Raw genomic sequence first — 6157 nt, 5'->3', positions numbered from 1 at the left:
AAGAAAACATTATTGTTAAATTTTGGGGACTTATTATCCCCTTTCTCTCTGTAAATGTAACTGACTGTATTATAACATTAGCGGCTTTAGATGCTCTAGGGGTACTTTTGACTGTTTGGGGGTGGGGTATATTTTTTCAAGTTGTAATTTCTCTTGGGAGGGTGGTGGTACCCTCCCTCAAATTAGTTTGAACCTTCTTAAGACCTATGAAAAGCTACATTGTAAAGGAGAACCATATTAGTCCTCTCGTACAAACAGACATCCTGTTATTTTTATATGAAAAATATTTTTCTCTCAAATTAAAAATTCAAAAAAATCTTGAAAACCCTTTTAAAAAATATTTGAATTTATTTGAAATATTAATTTCTGAGAGAATTAAACATAGTTCAGGTTGTTCTGTTATAAAATATGTTGCTTCATGGAATACTTTCTTTTGGCATCTTTGTTTTCTATACTTTTTCTTACAGGTAAATATTATAGTTATTGGAGTATTTCCTAAAAGTGACTAGTCGAGCAAAGAAACCCCTTTTATTTTAGAATAAATTGTTTGTTTGTTAATTACTTTATTGGGTAGTGTGTAGTTAGTAAATATTGCCCGACAGATTAAAAATTTATGGGGGTGAGGTGGTGCTTTAGTGCTTGATAGTGACTTTGAGGGAAAGTAGCAAATATCAATAATTAGATTACTAATATAATATAACACTGATATGCAGATACAAATATGTAGTTAGCAAGATTTAACAGATAAACATAATTATACTTTGTATTAAAGCTTCTAATAAGTTCTATTACTGGTAAATAATATATAATATTGGAAAAATTCTAATAATCAGTATTTTCTTTAAACAAGGATGGCAACATCCATAAAAGCAAATCTAATAATGGTAGGACAAACGAACATTAACACTTGTAGAGTGCCATAACTGAATAATTAGAATTTAAATGTATAAAATTAGAAACAAAATTTAAGCAAATTTGTTGAAAAGCTGCGCTAATGCAGTATAAAGTTACTTAACATACTTACATTTTTGGGACTTGAGTATAGAGATGCTTTGCTTATAACATTGTACTTTGTTGTCCTAGGAATCAGTATTCCAAAAATCAGATCAATCGAATGATTCTATCATATAAAAAGTTTTTGTTAGAAAAGTTAAAAATCAACATGTTTAAAATGGATGTACGGACATTCTGGTAACGATTATAGAGTTGCTACGCTTTCTAAATTGTAGCAGCAGGGTTTAAGTAAATATGCAGTTAGCAAGATTTAACATTTAACAGATAAACATAATTATACTTTGTCCTATTACTGTTAATTAAATTAGAATATTGGAAAAATTCTAATAATTAGTATTTTCTTTAAACAAGGATGGCAACATCCATAAAAGCTAAGCTTATAATGGTAGGACAAACGAACATTAACACTTGTAGAGTGCCATAACTGAATAATCAGAATATAAATGTATAAAATTAGAAACAAAATTTAAACAAATTTGTTGGAAAAACTGCGCTAATGCAGTATAAAGTTACTTAACATACTTACGTTTTTGGGACTTGAGTATAGAGATGCTTTGCTTTTAACATTGTACTTTGTTGTCCTAGGAATCAGTATTCCAAAAATCAGATCAATCGAATGATTCATCATATAAAAAGTTTTTGTTAGAAAAGTTAAAAATCAACATGTTGAAAATGGATGTACGGACATTCTGGTAACGATTATAGAGTTGCTACGCTTTCTAAATTGTACCTAACTACTACAGGAATCACCATGCAAAGTTTGAAATCGATAGGACAGCTCTAACATGCCTTAATTAACTAAAAGCTAACCGTTACAGACGGACTGACCGACCCTAATTATAGAAAAGCTTTGCTTTTAAAAATCTGTTTATCTAATAATATATGACAAATTTTTATTTTAAAGTAATAATTAAATATTTTAGGAAAAAATTTGGTTGTTTCTACTTCATGGAATACTTAATTAGATCTTTCATTCTTGGGTATCTTTGTTTTCTATACTTTTCTATACAGGTAAAATATTATATTAATTTACTTAAAGAGTCTAGTAAAGCAAAGAAACCCCTGCAACACCACTTAAAATAGGTGGGTCAGTGCTTCGTTTCTTTGTTAGGTTAGGCTATATTAGGTACTGAATAGCCCCGTGGGGTTTTAGCACCACAGGAATTGGCCCAGCAGGGTTAGGTCCTCTCACAGGGGTGAGACACAGAACCACCTTGGGGACTTTAATGAGCCGAACCCATGCGGGGAGGTGGGGGAGCTATCCTCCTGCTGGTCTATCCTGTACCCAATATAATCTTTCATGGGACAATGGGCTGTTTATTAAACCCATGCGGGGAGGTGGGGGAGCTATCCTCCTGCTGGTCTATCCTGTACCTAATATAATCTTTCCAAACCCATGCGGGGAGGTGGGGGAGCTATCCTCCTGCTGGGCTATCCTGTACCTAATATAATCTTTCCAAACCCATGCGGGGAGGTGGGGGAGCTATCCTCCTGCTGGTCTATCCTGTACCTAATATAATCTTTCCAAACCCATGCGGGGAGGTGGGGGAGCTATCCTCCTGCTGGGCTATCCTGTACCTAATATAATCTTTCCAAACCCATGCGGGGAGGTGGGGGAGCTATCCTCCTGCTGGTCTATCCTGTACCTAATATAATCTTTCCAAACCCATGCGGGGAGGTGGGGGAGCTATCCTCCTGCTGGGCTATCCTGTACCTAATATAATCTTTCCAAACCCATGCGGGGAGGTGGGGGAGCTATCCTCCTGCTGGGCTACTCTGTACCCAATATAATCTTTCATGGGACAATGGGCTGTTTATTAAACTAGCCCCCAAAGTTTTATAATAATGTTCTCTTTTTTGTTGGCCTAACAACTTTGGAGACTTTACTTTTGATTGGCCGATTCATTGAGTAAAGTGTTTAAACGTTTCAACCACTAACTTTAATCTACAGAAGGGGTAATTTTGTGTGTCATCGTAGGGGGAGTACACTGTCATGTTCTTTTAGATCCCTGAAAATATCCCCTCACTATTTTTAATTTATTTGTATTAATGAGTAGGGGTCAGTGCTCGACTAGAAAGTTTGAGGGAAACCCCTAATTAATCAAAGTTCTATTGTCTAAAATTTTTGTGTGAAAAAACCTCAAAATTGAGTATTTAAAGTAAATAAACTGACTAAATAATAATTACTATAGAGTTGCTACTCTTTCAAGATTACACATTAGTAGACACATATTTAGCCAGGGTTATAAATATGTAGGACGATTTTAACATGCCTTGCTTATCTAATGTTACACTATAGTCAAAGTCTTGATATAGCAAAGTTAACAACAATTAACAAGTGTTAAAACAAGGATGACAACATCTGTTAAAGCAAAGCTATAAAATTTAGAAGGAAGGATAGACGAACAATAACTCTTTTTTAACAATAACATTAATTTGTAAGTCTAAACAAAATTGTATGTAAATTTGTTGAATAATTGTAAAAATAAAGTAAAAGAGCATATTTTTTTGATTGAATCATATAAATTATTCGCTGATAATTCGCTGGACCTTTTTGTCCTAGGAATCAGAAGAATAAGATAATCATATCATACAAGAGGTTGTTGTAAAAAAATTGAAACTCAACAGTTTTTAAATTGACGCACATACTTTCTGGTAACAATTATAAAGTTGCTATGTTTTCTTAATCGTAAATAAGTGTTATAGAAATCTCCTTGCAAAGTTTGAAATTGGTAGGACAATTCTATCATGTCAAAATTAACTAAAAAAGCTAACCGTACATAATCATATGTATGGCAAACGGACCAACACCAATTGTAGAATATCTTCACTTTTAGAAAGTGAATGTAGTGTGAATATACACAAAATTAGGATGACAATATTCATAAGTAGAAAGTGAATGTAGTGTGAATATACACAAAATTAGGATGACAATATTCATAAGTAGAAAGTGAATGTAGTGTGAATATACACAAAATTAGGATGACAATATTCATAAGTAGAAAGTGAATGTAGTGTGAATATACACAAAATTAGGATGACAATATTCATAAGTAGAAAGTGAATGTAGTGTGAATATACACAAAATTAGGATGACAATATTCATAAGTAGAAAGTGAATGTAGTGTGAATATACACAAAATTAGGATGACAATATTCATAAGTAGAAAGTGAATGTAGTGTGAATATACACAAAATTAGGATGACAATATCCATAAGTAGAAAGTGAATGTAGTGTGAATATACACAAAATTAGGATGACAATATTCATAAGTAGCAAAGCTCCTGAATAAAATACTATGCATTAAAGCCAATATGGTTCTCCTTTACAGTGTAGCTTCTTATAGGTAAAACAAAGGTTTAAAGCTATTTTGGGTGAGAGTACCACAACCCTTCCAAGAAAAAAACGCCCCTATAAAAATAGTTTTTCCATTTTATATTTAAGACTAAAATTAAAAGTTGTGGAGGGGGGGGGGGCGTCGAATTCCCCTTTCGCCAAGCATTAAGTACAGAACTAATCATAGAGTAGACATTGTAAATATTAATAAATACAGATTCTTGTTAGTTTTTTTTATTATCCACACAAAATCAAGATAATGTTAGTAATAATATAAAAAGTATACAAAATATAAAAATCAATTGTCAATAATATGATGTAGGTAATATAAGGTATTTAAACAAAAAATAATATTTTTAAAAATTGGAATCAAAACAGAAAAAAAAATTAAAATATTGATTTTTGAATTCTATGGATAAATTCTCTACAATAAAATTCAAATTAGAATAATGTTAACAAATATAAATTACCTAGAGGGTAAAAGTGACTCAAAAATGAGCCATGTGACGTCATAAAAATGAGTGATTATATCTATCTCTTTTTTAGGGGTTTCCTTTCCAACCTCTCCTCTCATCTCCTCTCAGTTTTATGACGTCACATGGCTGATTTTTGAGTCACTTTGTCCCTCTACGAAATCACCATAAAAAAATTAAACAGGCATTTTACACATTCATAAGTAGCAAAGCATAAAGAATACCCAAGATATTTCAATTTGAGAGGAAGACTAAACTACATTCTATATGACGTCATATGACGAAAAAGAAAAAGGGAAGGGGGGGAAGAAAATCTCTTCAAAAGAGATGGGGGAAAAGGGAATCGTCTTCCTTAAAAGTGACACAAAAGTTATGTAGTTTAGTCTTTCTCTAATTTGAAAATAAAACCAAAAAAATACTTCTTTCATCTATAGACACAAAAATTTCTGAAAATTAGTTTTACTTTTACAAATACAAAAAAATGCGTCTAAAAAGCTGTTTTAAAGCAGTCCAACTGCCATGGATGTTTATACTAAAATATACTTTATAATGAAGGGAATATTGACTATAAACTTTAGCTGTTTAATTGAATAGAAAACATGAAAATCTCCCATAAACATATCAGATGGACATTTCAAATTATAGAGTAGCTTTGCTACTAAAAATACTCATTATACAATAAAAGGTTAAAATAAAAATATGTTACTGTGAATTGTCTCCATTATAAAAGGAAATTAAGCTTTTTAAACCATTCAAAGCAATAAATATTGAATATATGTGCTAAAAAAACCCAATAATGTATGTCAAAAAAAGGTAAACCAACTTTTTAAAGTGAAATTAAATCTAAACTCTCAAGCCTAAATCATATTTTCAAGCTATTTCATAAAAACTCTGCTAATACATGATATAACTGATATTAGTCAATCCAATGAATCAACAAAAAATAGCATAAAGTCATTGAAAAAATTTGAGTTTATCCATTTTAAAGAGTTGTTTCTTCATTTACATTGGCTTCTCTGGTTGTTCAATTAAAGCCTGAAATTTAAAGAAGTTTATTGGAGCCAATGTATTAGGCCTCTAAATGGTGGGGGTTGGAAAGGGAGTAGACCACCCCCAACCCATATCTAATTGTATTTTTTTTAGAAATTTAAAATGTTTTTTTTTTGTGGGGGTTGGGGTTAATTTTTTCTCTAGGGGTGGTTTCTTTCAATACAACAAAACCCACTACTTTATTTTCTATCCATGATCCCAGTTTTAAAAATAATCAATATTGCTGAACAATTAGATTCAAATAAATTAAATCTATCATGTATTTTTGGAATATTATTCTTAT

The sequence above is a fragment of the Acartia tonsa genome, chromosome 15, assembly GCF_053477335.1.
Source record: "Acartia tonsa isolate MP-2025a chromosome 15, ASM5347733v1, whole genome shotgun sequence".
Lineage (NCBI taxonomy): Eukaryota > Metazoa > Arthropoda > Copepoda > Calanoida > Acartiidae > Acartia > Acartia tonsa.
This window is presented reverse-complemented; position numbering follows the sequence as displayed.